A 15,253-nucleotide genomic window follows, 5' to 3' on the forward strand; every position below is an offset into this window, starting at 1 on the left:
AATGACAAAGGCTGCAGGCCCTGCACGCTTGAGGCTTGTAACAGACAAGTTAGCAGAAGGTCTAATAAAGGGTAGAAATAGTGAATAAATATGATTTCCTTCAGAAAACTCAATGTGGCTTCTGTACAGGGAGTGCTTGCCCTGCAAACCTCTTGACAACCTTAAAGGCGTCAATAAGCTTGAAGGGGAAGGTGTTTCCAGGAGATGCGGTCTCTTTGCCTTTCCAAGGCTGTGACAGAAGGCTCTGCACTGTTCCCACCACAGCCCACATGCTCATGGAAGGATTATTCCCCCAGCTCCTCACATGGCCCTTCAAGGCAGATATTCATGCCTCTGGGGTGAGGACTGCCCTGGGTAAAGGGGCATGAGGGAATCTGTGGGTGAGCATCCTTAAACTCACCCTCTGCCTCTCTAAGCCCTGCCTTTTGTTGGCACTTCCAGCCGAAGCAGCGGCTGCACAGGATCACGTTCCAGCAAGTCTGGCACGTCATGTCGGGTGCAGAGGCACGAGCTGACGGGTGTGATGCGACACGATGTGCCAGGCAAGCCCTGCCACGGAGCGGCTTTTAAGTGCACGTTCCCTCGGAGCACCTCTGACGCATGTTGCTCTGGCTGAGGCTGATGTTAGCCCGCGAGCCTTGGCGTACCGTGTCGGTCACGGGCTGGGGATGTTTAACCCAGTGAGCGTGGAGCTCACTGCCTTGTGGCACTGGGTAATTCATCTGTTTGGGTTAAATCCACTTATTTAAGAAGCAGTTTTCTCTGTTGTTGCTTTGTTAACTCTTTTAAGCAGATGCATGCCTCAGCACTCTGAGGTTGTCACCTTCAAGGACAGAAACATCTCAGATTAACACGTGGCAGGCCCAGCCCCAGGGCATCTTCAGCTCCATATCTGCCTGAATCAGTGCTGTAAGCCATGGCAGCACGGAGCAGTAGGTGCAAGAGGGACATGGAACAAGGTCGTGGTTATGGGCAGTTGTTAGGGCTGTGTTTATAAGCCAGGTGGTTCCTACATCGTGGGTGATTAAAGCAGGGGGGAGAAAGGCTGCTATGGAAGAGCACAAACCTAAGGATCAGGCTGCTGTTCTCACCTAAACAAAATTTTCCATTTAAATCCAGCGAAGGTGACTGAGGTGCTGCGAGCATGTGCTCACACCCCAGTGAGAGGAGGACAACGCAGTGGAGACCTTTCAGGCTGCCCTCATGAATATTTGGGATCAGCCTGGAGACTGCCCGAAGGTGCCTGCATAGTCATGAGGAAGATGGGGAAGCGGCAGAGGAAAGGGCCCGGCACTTCTGTCGGGAGCAGAGAGCAGCTCTCCCCACGAGGAGGTAAGCCTCCTCCTGCAAAGCTGCACACATGGGGCCCTATTTACTGCTGGGGAGCTTAGAGCAAAAACAAATGCCACAGAGCAGCAAAGGAAAAGGCCCTGCCCTTAGGAATGGAAAAAGACAGTATTTGGCAGGTGATGACAAGGTCGTGCTGTCACTGGACCTGGCTGCTGCGTCCAAACCCGCTCCCAGGGTCTGCGATAGGCAGAAGGTGCATGGCGTGTGCCTGCAAAATGCGCAGGGGTGGTTTATTAGAGACCTAATGCTGTCGGAGCAAAGCACTGGCAGAAGCAGTGTGACCCTTCAGCAATACTAAGTGCCCTCTGCTACTCTATTTCAGGTGTATTTTTGGTTTCTTTTTCATCTCTGAGAGGCCATGCACTTGATTTATGTCATGTCCACCAAACTGCAGTTGCTGAAAGAGGCTTGAATCTAGAAATGGCACCACTAGCCCCCGGGCTGGCAGAGCACTGGGAATCCACACAGAAAGCTGGGCAGTGTTTCAGTAGCTCGTTGCTCCCGGCAATATCCAGGTTTGGTTGTGGTTTGTGGTCACGTAGCCCCTGGGTGAAAGGGAGTCTCAGATGTCTTCAGGGTCATGACAACCAGATGGGAACCTGCCCTCCCCTGATAGCAGCGCATTACGAGTTGCTCCCTGGGGATGGACCAAGCTGGAGGTGGGAAAAAAAGCCTAGAGAGTGGTCTTAGATGCTGAGTGAAGGGAAGATCATGCAATATTCCTGGGCAGTTTGATCCCAGGTCCTGAGTCAAGTGTGAGGAAACCAAGAATTTTTGGGTGCAGGAGTGTGAATGCGTGAACTCACCGAAGGATTTACCCTGAGAATAACCCATTGGTGGTGGTGGAGGAAAGCAGGTGATTATAACCTGAACACTGTACTTAAAACCTACAAATGATTTGGCTCCTGGCTGCTGCTGGTCTGTTTATCCCACAAACTTGGCAGGCACTGGACTCTTCCCAAATGGCAAGAGGGGTTGTGGCTGGCCAGCTGCCAGCTCTCCAGGCTATGGACTGGCTCGCAAACTGCGGATACTAATTAGCACTTGCCTTCTGTAAAAATTTATGTTGCAAAGTCTAGGGGATCACGGCTCTTTGCGCTCTGTGCTTGTACGGCCCCCAGCACGACGAGACCGTGCTCACAATGGAGGTCTTGCGTACCCTTGCAATATAGAAACATATTATAAAAACCTTTGTCTCCTTCATAGGTAAGTGATCTTCACATAATTGCTCTTAGTGGACTTCGTGTTAGTCCAGAAAAATAGGTCTATATTTGCTCAAGGCAGCCCAAGTATTTGCTAAGTCCTTGTCGTAACATTATTTTTCCTTGCTTCTATCCTGAGTTCAGATTAGTGGAGAATTGCTTTGACAGACCCACTGGGGGCAAGGAGGCTGTTTATTGCAGTGCGGGAGTCCAGGCATAGAAACCGAAATGAATGGCCCAAGCAAAGAACCTCTGTTGTTCATATTTCTGAACAAAGATACAATGATAAATTGCTAGACAATGACGTTTGACCCATAAAAGTAATAAAAAGCTAAAATAGTTTTTTTCCTGGCGTAGCTTTTCAATATCTTTTGCACATAGTCCAAGCAACCTTGAAGCAAAACTGAGCAGGAACCATGACACGGACAGCTCAGTACCAACCGATACGGTCTATAATAATTAAACGTTAATAGTCTTAAGTAGACTCTCTGAAGATAAACTATATTTTGCCCCTTTGCTTTCATTTCTCGTCATTAGATTGGGTCGCTTGCCTTTCAGATCTCTGCACAGGCGTTTGAACTGCGTGCAAAGTATGCTGAAATTACTGGCAGTAATTAGTTTATTTAGGGAGCAATTAATTAAATGCAACTGTTTCCCTCTCTATAGATTAAAAGAGTGCTATAAGCGATACCATCTTAAAAAGAGCAGATGTGCTATAAAAGGACCAGAGACTAATTATTCTCATCAGTCAACAAGGACAGAACAAGTATCGATGGGCTAAAACTGCCAAAGAGAAAAATTAAGTTAGCTCTTAGGAATAACTTCGGGACTGCAAACGCAAGTCAGGCCAGGGAAATGAACGCCGCGGGACAAAAGTCACGCGTCCCGACAGACGGAGGCACTCCAGGCTGAACACGCTCCTCTTCGCAGCGTCATCGCCGGGAGGCTGGAAGAAGCAGTGGCCTGCAGAAGGGTCCCTGCTACTTGAGGAGTTTGACAGCTTGCAGACAACGTGGGTGACAGCAGCCGAGGCTGATGGCAGGGGCTGCAATTAGGCAGGGCTGGCAGGGCCTCCCGAGACATGCCGAGCATCCTCCGCGCCCGGGGAGCGAAGGCGCTGAGCTGCTCTGCAGAGGAGCCCGGGGATGGGCGGCTGCTGGGCCCAGGGGATGCACTGGGAGAGCTGGGGCAGTTTTTGCGTCCCTGTCACACCAGCTTGGGGAGGGGGGACAACCTCTATACCTGGCTGTGACAGTCCTTTCCGTGCCGGTTGCCTCTGCAGGTTGCCCACCTGCTAGAGGGGTCACGGCAGCTTGCATCGCCAGGTTTTGTCCCAAGTTCTGCTATTACCGAACGCTGCTTTTTTCAGCTCTGGGACATGGTAACCCCCTTGGCACTAACAAAGTCTTGTGAATCACCACTGCCAGGGCCGAACGTGCCCTGTACAGCGTCGGCATCTTCAGAGAAAGCTCGGGATGAGGACTCCTAAAGTAGCTGAGGTTGTGCTGGAACGGGGACGGATTTGGGAAGAGGAAAGATGCTCCCCTCCCCAGGGGTGGCCGTCACCGAAACCAGACAGCAAAAACCTCAGCGCAGCTCCTGATAAACGGCGCAGGGGACAAAGTCACGTCACGCGTAAAATACCCTGGGACCCTTGTGGGGCTAAACGCTGTGGGGTTCGCCTGGGTTTTCTCCCCTTTCTCCTTGCGGGGGTGGGATGCTTTCCCTGTGCCAGCACCGGGGATGAAGGCTCCCTCGGCCAAACTGCGATGTCCCCCGGCTCCGGGGGGGTGACCCGGCTCCGGGGGGGGGTGACCCGGCTCCGGGGGAGACCCGGCTCTGGGGGGGGTGACTCGGCCCCGGGGGGTGACCCGGCTCCGGGGGTGACCCGGCTCCGGGGGTAGACCCGGCTCTGGGGGGGGTGACTCGGCCCCGGGGGTGACCCGGCTCCGGGGGGTCGGCCCCTCTCTCCCCGCGGCGCGGACGCCGAGGACCGGCCCCGACCGCCGAGACAGCCCCGCAGCCCGGGACAGCCCCCGCAGCCCGGAGAGCGCCGGGGCCGGAGGGGGGGGGGGGGTGCGGGAAACGGCTGCCGCCTCCCGCTCCGCCGCGGCCCGGGGCGGGGGGTGCGGGGGGTGCGGGCGGGGGCCGGCAGCGCCGCTGCCGGTGCGGCCCCGGTGCGGGGCTCGGGGGGGCGCCGCTCCCCGCCGCTCCGCTCCGCTCCCCGCCGCCGTCATTGGCGGCACCGGCGGCGCTGGGGCGCGGGGCGGGGAGGGGAGGGAGCGCTCCCCCGCAGAGCCGCTGCTGCCGGGCCCGGCCATGTGCCGAGAGGGTGTCTGCTGCCAGCTCGCCTGCTCCGCACCGTGAGCTGGCGTCCGGCTTCGTATTCTTTAATTGTTTTTTTTAATTTTTTTTTTTAATTGTTTATTTTTGCATTGATGCTCGCCGAGCCGGAGTCTTCGGGAGACGCGGTCCTCACCTGAGAGATCCAGCACCATTCCCCCGGTTGAAGGTAAGCGGGGAGGGGAGGGCAGGGCGGCGGAGCGGCGAGAGGGCACCGGCGCGGAGGCTCCGCCGCTCGCAGCCGGACCTCCCCCGGCCCTGCCTGGGCTCCTTCCCCCCGGCCGTGCCCCGTCCTTCGCCAGGCCGGGGTCTTTCGCGGTGCTTTTCCCCTGTTTCCTTCTCTCTCCCCCCGCCCCGCCCTCCTCCCGGTGCATCCTGAACTGCCGTTCGGCAGCGGGGGGATTGCTGCTCCGGGGGAACCGGCGGCGAGCCCCGCGTCCTGGGGGAACGCCTGCAGGCGGAAAGCAGGCAGAGGTGGCCCCGGCTGCCGGAGTTGGGGCTGGGAAGGGATTTGGAGGGGGGAGGCAGAGCGAACAGGGACATGGAGAACTGCACAGCATCCGCTCCCCGATAGCCTGTCTCAGGGGGACCGGTCAAGTCCCACTGCCTGAGACCAGGATGAAAAATTCTGGGGTGCTGCAGGCTTGCTTTTCCCTGGTCCCACAGCATCTTTAGTTTCAAAGCCATGCCTATGAAGGAGGCCATGAAAGCATCTCTCAGGGATGGGGTGGGAAAGGTGCCCCCATGCCGTGCCTTGCCCGGGTGTGCAGGTCGTGTCCTTCTCTGCCCCAGGGACAGCTCGTCCTCCTTTGCGCGCTCAGCGTGGGGCTGAAACTGGCCTCTCTCGGCAGCCTGCCTGGGCATCTCACCTGGAGCCATATGCATCTAGGATAAAGGTTTGTTGCTGTCTTGTGCCCTGGCCCCGAAGGACGTAGGAACCCCCCACTCCATCCAGACGAGTTTATAGAGACCACCCCAGCCCCAGGTTAGGCAGCAAACCAGCCCGCAAGCTCACACGCAACGAAGCGATGGTGATGGAGAGGAATCCAGAGTTGAATGCAAGGAAGGTGATAGCACACTTATCTGTGAGTTGTTTTTGTCACTGTTTGGTTAATAGAGCAGCTGTCTAGGTCTGTGCTCTCAGAAGCACATGGACATTGTTCAGGACGTTAAAGGTAGTCTGCAGGCTCGGGGGGGCTGTGGGAGGGAGAGAGAAATCCCCCAAGGGAAGATGGCTTTTCATCTCCCCATATCGACTGGTTTCAGACAGGATTATTTATATTTGACATAACAGATCACCAAACTTGGAAGGTAGTGGGGGTGTGCTCATACTCATTAAGGTAGACAGTTTTCTGACAGAATAAATTAAAGGTAAGAGAAGACTGCACTTTGAGGTTCAACAGATTGTCTTCTAGCCTAAAACGAGCAGTGAAATCAGCATAAAACCTGGATGGTAAAATCATGCGCTTCCCTCTCTCATGATGGATGCCTGTCATTTTAGGAAACCTGGCGGAGAGCCCGATGTTGAGAGTGCAGACAGTGCTCCTGGGTGACCTCGTAGAGCAAAAGTACCCAGAATGATGGGATTTTTAGTCATTGTATCTTGTCTTCACTGAGTAAACATCTACATTATAATGCTGTTAAGGGAAAATAGCTTACATAAATCGTGCATGAACTAAGTGCCTGAACTATCCGCACACCTGTATTTAGGCTCTTGCCCTGTTGCGATGGCTTGTGAATAACGGAAGCTTGTTTGCAGCCTTTTGTTATTGGTTTTCGTCTTGTCTGAAATGAGCAGAAAGATGCATTACGGCTGTCAGTTGGTGAAAAGAGATTCCAAACACCTTAAAGACCGTGCAGCTGTAATTAGAAGTGTAACCTCCTTCCTCTGCGTGTCAGGATTTCTGTGCAGAACGATGACAGGACCTCTTCAGGAACGGTGCTGGTGCTCAGTAGATATAAAGAACTTCAACAAAATCCCCCGCAAAGTGACTGATGTCGATTTATCACCCCTCAGTACATTGGTTCTCACTTATGAAAGATGTGGGGATGTGAGGGGAAAGGAAGGAAACAGCATTTGTTCCTTTCTGTTTTCTTGTCAGTGAACACAGATGACGAAACCACGCAGTTCTTAAATACCTGTGCCTACCTGAGCACAAGAGTTGCAGAACGTTACCAGCACCGCGGTTAGTGGCTGTAGCTCTGCCGTGTTTCTCTTTGCTTTCCAGCAAAGCCTGATAGATCGGTCTCCTCCTCATCCTTTTCCATTGCAACGGCAGCACTCCCCAAACCCTCATGTAGGTGACATGAACGTCAAGCCTGAAGGTTTGGCCTCACGGGCTTTGCAATCTAAGGAGAGCATGTTCAGAAGTGGCTAAGTGACAGAGGACCCGCTCGCTGTCAGTGCTACATTGACCCAAGTCTTTCTGAAGGTATTCCCATGTCTAAAGCCGAAGAACACCAGCTGACCCTACAGCCGTACCTGAGCACCCCCCTTAGGATCCTTACAAGTTTTGCTGGGGGCCAGATACAAAGAGGTAAAGGTACTTAATGCCCTCGGGCATCTATGTGCAGCCCAGAGAGCTTAGCTGCACCCTCGCAGGCTGAAGAAGTCTGTGCCACTGACCTTTGGGCACGTCAGGATATGTCCTCGGTGCCCAGCACGTGGGTCAGTGAGGGGTTTTGCAGCTGGCCAAGCGGCTGTAAGGTATTTACATAACTCGAACCTTTTCATTTGGCCGCACAGTGCCTAGCTGTATTAGTAGGAAATGTAAGAAATGGGGATAACTTGGTACCTTCTCACTCGTCGTGTTCTGGTACCTGGCTGTCGTGTTGTCATGGATATGGATGAGGACATGGCTAGCGAAGAGGTGCTTGTTGCTGGCAGGGCTCCCGCAGCCACGGCTTGTGATGCAACTTATAACATTGAAGAAGAGCAGGGAAGGGATGGAGGAGAGGTGGCAGGTGTTGGGGTTGAACTTGCAACTCGTTCCCATTCTAATTTACACTTCTTCCCGTGTCGTTGTCTGTTATCTCCTTCTCTCCTCATGATCTAATTTATTACAGTAGGCAGGATTTGTTCACCCTTTGCCTGAGAAAAAAAACATATATTCCAGCACCACAGATTGGCAGAGGGATGACAAATATGTTGGGTGATGGACTCTGACCCTCTTCAGACCTTCCAGCCACATTCAGATCACAGCTGAGGCCAACCTGGGCAAGGCTGGGACCTCAGGAACCTGAGCCCTGCGATCCCTGCGAGAACAGCCGTGGGCAGAGGTCAGCTGGAAAGGCTGGGGAATGAAATTAAAAGTCATAATAACATTTTGAAACCTCCTTGGACCCATTTCTCCCTGGAAAGCTTAATAACAGCCATGACCCTATAATAGCAGTTCAGGGCACCAGAGAGAGGACCTGGCTCCCATCGTCTGTGCGGTTCTCAAGGTGCCTGTGTCAGAGGCAGCACGGAGAGGGGACGGGAGCAGAGCTGGCCAAAATCTAAACACCGGTGGTTTTGCCCCATCCTACATGGTGGGGAGTATGGATTTCTCACTGGAGTCGGGGGTGCAGCAGTGTAAGCTGCAGCCTCGGACGCTGTCGGGAGATGCTGGCATCTCCCTCAGCGTGTGCTGGTGCTCCTCTGGGCAGGCCATGGATGGAGACACGAGATGAGTCGGGGCTAGGGGAGATTTGTTGACTATCTCACTTCAGAGTTTTATCTTGCTTGTTGAAACAAGCACCTGTGATGGGCTGGAGCTGGCGTTCAACTTCATTCAGAGTAACGGCACAAGAGGGGCCAAGATGTCTTCCCCAGGTTTGCCTGGCCATGAGAGCAGCTCAGCCTCTCCTCTCTGTCTCCAATGCTTCTCTCCCCATCTCTTACCTCCAGGACAAAGCCACCTGTAGCAACACACCACCCAGCATGGCAGTTTGTGAGCTTGCCAAGCTTTGCTTGACAGCAACGCTCATTTTCTCCCCAGCCGGAAAGCACGTGCCGCTCGTACCTGCCCATGAGCTACAGGGAGGGATGCAGCTCCTGCGCAGGGCTGAGTTGAAGGTGCACGCAGCTCTGCCGCCCTGGGAAACATCCCTCTGCTCCACAGCTTTTATCAAAGGGATGGAAACTTGTCACATTCTGTCTGCAACAATATGACATTATCCAAGCAATTTGCCCTTGGTGTGTTTCCAGAAATAGTTAGGCCTACAGTAGACATGGGTGACATCTGGATGCATTACTGTTGAGTTCAGAAACATTCAGTAAACAAGACAGGATCTATTGTTTAAAGGTTATTTCAAAAGACTCCTAGCGAGTTATCTGGCCGTGCAATGGGGAAAGCCTTAATGGCACTGTGATAATTGCCTTTTTCTGAAGGACATTTTAGAGGCAAGTTACCAGAAACCTAAAAGCAAGGCTCAGCCCATCCTCGCCAGGCCAGGGACCTGACCCAACCTGAAAATGTGAGGAGTTTTTCTCTTTACTTCAGTGCTGGTCAAATCAAGCCCGGGAAATGTGTGTCTGCTGTGGGAAGAGCAGGCTGGGGGGCATGGACGGGGATGTAGGGGAGACCACCACCCATTCAACAGTAAAAATAAGTCTCAGATCAGCGTAACAGGGCAGCAGTGTTCACATCAGCAGGGAGGGGGAGAGAAAGAGTCCTCCCCGAGTCTTTGAAAAGCAAATAAATGTCATTAGCAGTGGGTAAAGCACCCGAGACGAGGGCAGGAGGCTCTGCAGGGAAAGGGGGGCTGGCAAGCTCTGCCAGTGCTCGGAGGGCTCAGCCAGGCCGCTGTAGGAGACACTCTGCAGCCCACATCTTTATTCATCACGTCCCTGTTCAGTTAATAGCCTCCTTATAAAAAAAGAAAACGAAAGAAAAAGAAGGGTGAGTGAATTTTTGGCAGAAGCAAAGTGCCAGCCATCCTCCCCTTCCCTCGCCCAGGTGGCAAGGATGCTGCTCATATGTGGCAGAAGGGAAGAGATGTGGCTTTGCTGTCACTTTTGCTGTCACCAGCCTTGCATCTGCACACTCTCTGGGCAGAAATCACCCCTGGCTTCTTACCTGGGCCCCAGGGCAAACAGACTTAATTCTCACCACTAATTTCATGCTCCTCGGAGAGCCGTGATGGGGAGGAAATCACATCGCCGTCTCCTATGTCTTTCTTTTGGTTTTGCCACTGATTTTCTCTGAGGGGAGGTGGGGGGCAGTGAGATCGGGGGGTGCCCACGGAGCCCTGGAGCCAAGGGGAGTGCTCTGCCCGCAGCGGGACATCCCGTCCCGGGTGCTGGCTCCAGCCCTCCTCTGCCTCATCTGGTGCTGCCGTGGGGCTGTGTCAGTGCTGCAGGGGAGCCCTGGCAGCGGGTGCTGGCTGAGAGCTGTGCAGGGCTCTTCGGAGCTGTGCGGAGCTGTGCAGAGCTGTTCAGAGCTGTGCAGAGCTGTTCAGAGCTGTGCAGAGCCGTTCAGAGCTGTTCGGAGCCGTTCAGAGCTGTTCGGAGCCGTTCAGAGCTGTTCGGAGCCGTTCCGAGCCCACACACCCCAGCCTGCTGCTCCCTATCTGCCTTCTCCCTTCTGTTCAGCTGCTGGTGCTCCAGCCCTGCCCTCCCGCCGGTCAGTCACTGAGATATCAATTACAAAACTTAGGTGGTGAGATAACCATCAGAAGTTGCCAGCCTGAAAAATAGGCTTTGGTGAAAAAGCTTGTAGGTTTTTTTTTTTAATTGCCACTAAACTGCAGCTTAGGCTCTCCCAAGGCTGCACTGGTTGGCCTCTCTTGGGCAGGGGATAAAGGAGATGATCTTCTCACTAGGTGGGCAACGAAGCCCTCCACGCTGCCAGCTTTAGGTATGGCTTTGAGGCCAGACTATGGCTTTTCTCTAGGTACAAGTTCATCAAAGGGTCTGAGCCGCAGAAGCTCATAAGCTCATTATATTGGGGGAATTGCAAGCAGTGGGCGCATCACACAGCTGGGTTTTCCTTCCTTTCTGCTGGAGGGGACTCTCAGCAAACTGGGAGGAAAAGTCCTTTGTGGTTTCATTTTTTCCTGTGCAGAGCAGTCCCTTGTTCCTCAGCTGCCTGCAAATCTAGGCTGGACCCTAATGGACAGAAGTGGCCTCTTGTAGCACTGCCTGTTCCTCTCGTACCTGCAGAGCTGGCATCACTCAAAGCCAGGTTGTCTCTTTACTCACTGAGAGTTTCGGAATGCTTGAGGTTAAAGGGGAAAACACATCAGCATTAACGAAAGGAAACTGGCTGCCTGGGGGAAGATAAATACCCAGATTGCTGGGTGATGTGGCTGCTTTGAAACCCTCTGGGGACCGCCGCAGCCTTGTGACGAATTCAGAAGTCGTCGTCTCCCCGGACCTCTCCCCAGCTCGGGTCACTTGAGCTGAAGTGGATCAAAATGTCTCGAGATTCAAAGACTTGTAAACCAGCACTGATCACAGCAGAGAGATGACTTGGACTTTGTTGTAAAAGATGATATACGGGCTCCATCAAAGCGGGTATTTGCTGTGACGGTGTGGGAGCGTGCCTGGAGACAGAGGGAGTTCACAGGCAAGTGCCAGACGAGTCCCCAAAGCGGCCGCGTTACGGCATGCGAATCGCAGCTCTGCTAAAGCATCCGCTTACAGGCACCGTTTCCTGCAAGAAAAATAACTTACCTGCAAATAGCTTTGCTCATTTTTATTCCCAATATTCCACCTGCACTCCTCTGGGTTGTTTGGATTTTTTTCCCTAGGAAATAATACAGTATTTTCTGAGGTGACCGGCAGGGACAGTGCGATCCCTGTACAGAGCTCCTCTTCTGAAGCCTCTGTTTGCTTCCCCCTTTACGCAGAGGATGTTGCTTGGGCTTTGCCGGGCGGTTTACATCTGGATTCCCTTTGCTCTCTCTGTGGATTTGTTTTAAGACCTGTCGTGGGTCTTCCTGCCTGAGCTTTGGCAAACCAGTAACTCTCTTCTTTTTGTTGCCTGCCTTCATTGCTAGATTACAGCTTGTGCGGTGCAGGGAGGCTCTCCCTAACAGGTATCTGCTTGCATTGCCCCTGCAGGCAGTGATGCTCGTGCTTCCTCCTGGTTTCCCACCCTTGCATCCGCAGAACAATAGCGTGCGCGTTGTCGCTCTGTAGTTAACACAATATACGTGAGTTACATAGCAAGACATGATGCCTTTTGTGGCAATCCGAGCTAAACTTTCCCCTGAGGAGAAAATATAGAGGAGATAGAGGAGAAAATATAGTATGGAGGCTGCCAAAGGCTCAGTTTTGAGCAAGTGCTGCGGTGCCCCGGCTGCGGGAGCGTGGCCTAGGAAATGCACGGCCTCGCTATTGGGGACCTCTCCCTGTCTCCCTCTCTCTGCAGGCCAGTGCAAGCAGGGATTTACAGGGATGCAATTTATAAAGCTCTCATGTGGAAGGAAAATGAGGTGTCTTGGTTTGATTGGTGTCGCCTGCTGGGTAGCTAAGCCCCGGGAAGATTAGTGGTGGGATCTGGGGAAAAATAGCTGTGCTGCGAGAGTGGGCGTGGAGTTGGGAGGGGAAGGATAATAAGTGTTGGTTTGGGTTTGCTGTTAGGCGAATTTTGTGGTTTTATTGTTATATTACACAAAGGAGGGGCTGGGGGAATAATTCAAACTTATGTCTGTCCTGTGGGTTTCCTTTGCGACTCCTTTCCTTGTGCAAACAGGGACAGGCGAAGAGCTGCGTGGTTCGGCCGCTGCCCGTGGCCGCAGCTCTCCCGAGAGCGTGCCGCCGGCAGAGAGCGGGGCCAGCCCCCCCTTCCCCACCCAAGTGCATTAAAGCGCTTGAAAGGTGTTTCTCAAACCCCTCCAGGTGACCTTTCCGATCCAGCTGTCACCAAAGCCATTTTCTTACTGGTTGCACCAGAGCCGAAGATGTACCCGGAGAAGGGCAGCTCTGGTCTGCAGCTCGCTCTGGCTCGGGCAGAAGCTCTCAGGGCGTTCGGCACCTTGGGGACACAAAGCCCCTGTGCCTGATTCTGGGCTGTAAGAAGTGCTGGAGGTACCTGCTGCCGTGCAGGGCGTGGCGGGGCAGGGGAGCGGGGCAGGCTGAGCTCCAGCCAGGATTTCACCCCGGGAGCTGCTGCGTCTTCACGGCTGCTTCAATCCGGGTTTGTGAGCGGGACGATCCCGGCTGCTCTTTGCAGGGGAGCTCTGCTGGTATCCCCTCTGGCCAGCGCTGGGTGTGACGTCCCATGCGCAGGCATAGCCCCCTGAGATAAAGACAAGCATAACATGTATGCAATTAATATTAGAGAGTTCCAGCTTGCTTTTTCTGATTTGCAACAGTTTAGCGTTACTGTCTTCTCAAGAGTTATTCCTGATTCTCACGGTAGCTCGTGGGAGCAGATTCAGCCCACAGAAAGTGGGGTTTTCTTGGTTGCACATATTTTCCCTTGTGTTTCTGGCATCACATCTTTGTTTTTGTTGTATTTTTAAATAAAACAACATAGGTTATAGAAAACACAAGACTGTGATACTGGTTTCTGAGAAACCAAACACTGATCTTACTAACTTTCTGGATACCTTTGTAAATATGTTATTTTGTTGAACGTTAGGATTGGCAGACAAAGGATTGGTCTTTAAAATACTGTCTGACTTGACTGGTAGTAAATATAAAGCATGAATATTGCTGGGCTATGGCAGTACTGTTGACTGCAGAGGATTAGAGTGGCCCAGCCTCAGAAATGCGTAACACTGGCATGCTGTTGCTGTAGCCAGTGCTTGGGTTTTGCTCAAAAAGAGAAGATTTCCAAAGATGAATACAGATGAGAACATTTGCAGGAACCTGAAAAGAAGTGCTTTGTTTGAGACAAATGCTAACATTGCCATGTAACCCGGATATCACAGTCTTGTGCAATGTCATGATATCCTAATTTAACCAACCAGAAGCAGAACCGAAACATCCTGTGATCACAGCAGAAATTCCTGGGCTCCCACGTGCTGCCCGGTCTTGCCGCTGTCAAGCCCAGGAGCAGTGGCAGCCAGGTTGCAGGGTGTTTTATTAAACAGGCCCATGGTTTGAGACAGCGGTGAACGCATTCCCGATTCCCAGAGGAGACCTGTGGTCTGTTTAGCCTTGCGAGGGGCATCTCCTGCAAGCAGAGCTCCATCGCGAGCCGGGCGCCTGCATTTCGGTGAACTGTGGTCTGCTAACCAGGCACGGGGCAGTGAAGACGCTCACATTTGCAGGGCTGGGTTTTGTAAGACTTAAACTTACCTGTTAAGCAGGTTTCTGTATGGTTTACCATTGAGGCGGGCTGTTAATGAAGTGCTCGTCGTGGTACTACAGCATTAGCATGGCCAGGACGATGCCTGCATAGCTCAGACATCAGCATAGGTTCAGTGAAAGGTTTTGCTACTTTGGTTATGGGTTCCCAGTTCATCACAACTACAAGGTTAGCTCTGGGGCAGAAAGTGTTATTTAACAGTATAATGTACCTGCTTCCCAATGAGTTCAAGCAAACGTGTTCAAGTGGAGTGAGCTTACTCACAGTGCAAGTGAAGAAAGGTGAAATTCAGCTGGGATTTGGAGGGTGGAGTGGGGCAGCGCTGGGGTGTGAGTCTTCTGCTTTCCAGGATGGATGGAACATCCCTAGGGGTTACGTGTTCTGACCCCCCTGGGGCTGTGGGAAGCACAGCCCATCCCACAGCAAGTACAGCTCTGGTACCCTGGCCTGTCCGCCCTTCAGCGAGACCAAGGAAGGGCTCAAATGCTGTGGGGTGATTCAGAGCGCTGGTCTAAGGCTTGGCTTTCCAAGAGAAGCTCCTTGGCATTTTCTAGTCCTTTGAGGTGCCGCGAGTCAGGCATCATTGAAGTGAGGAAGGCAGAAAGTGCAGCCTGCTCGGGAAGGTGCCGGCACTGATCTGCTGCAAACACGAGGAGTGGGGAGCGCAGAGCCTGACGTGCAGGCATCAGATGCCAGCAGAAGCGGTGGGAGCACCCTGCCCCACCAGCCTGGCCTGCCTCAGTTTCCCGTGCTGCTCAGTGCTGGCGGTAGCATTGCGTTGGCTCCTGGGGATGGCGAGAAGATGGGAGAGTGAGTGTGTGGGGAGCAGAAACCACTGCATCGCTCTCAAGGGCCTCTCTAGCATCAAGGAGTCATTTCAAAGGCAGGAGTTGCGCCGTCCTAATGCTGACGCTAGGCAAAAAGATCCATCACGTGTTTTGATTTCTGAAAGGTACTGTCCCTGGGAACAGTCAATATTTCAAACATTTGATCCCAGCAGCTCTGTTAAGCCCACATGGTTTTGATAGAGCAATTTGTGTGAAGGTTTTCTCTGCTTCTTTATTCGCCTAATGATGGTTGTCGGCTGAGCTGTATGAATTACTTTATCTTTTC

At 53.1% G+C, this 15,253-nt stretch overlaps 1 protein-coding gene across 2 annotated transcripts in view; it reads left to right on the plus strand.

Moving 5' to 3' along the window:
* Positions 1-1,221: 1,221 nt before the first annotated feature.
* Positions 1,222-15,253, plus strand: part of FAM163B (family with sequence similarity 163 member B) — a 29,145-nt gene continuing 15,113 nt past the window's right edge. Inside the window, exon 1 of one of the 2 annotated variants that reach the window (XM_072883131.1) lies at positions 1,222-1,332. The gene's annotated coding sequence lies outside the window, so the exon portion shown is untranslated. Of the gene's footprint in view, positions 1,333-4,952; positions 5,065-15,253 lie in introns of those variants that run through there. The other variant, XM_072883132.1, reaches the window with a different exon arrangement.

Source organism: Ciconia boyciana, chromosome 18 (genome assembly GCF_034638445.1).
Source record: "Ciconia boyciana chromosome 18, ASM3463844v1, whole genome shotgun sequence".
NCBI lineage: Eukaryota > Metazoa > Chordata > Aves > Ciconiiformes > Ciconiidae > Ciconia > Ciconia boyciana.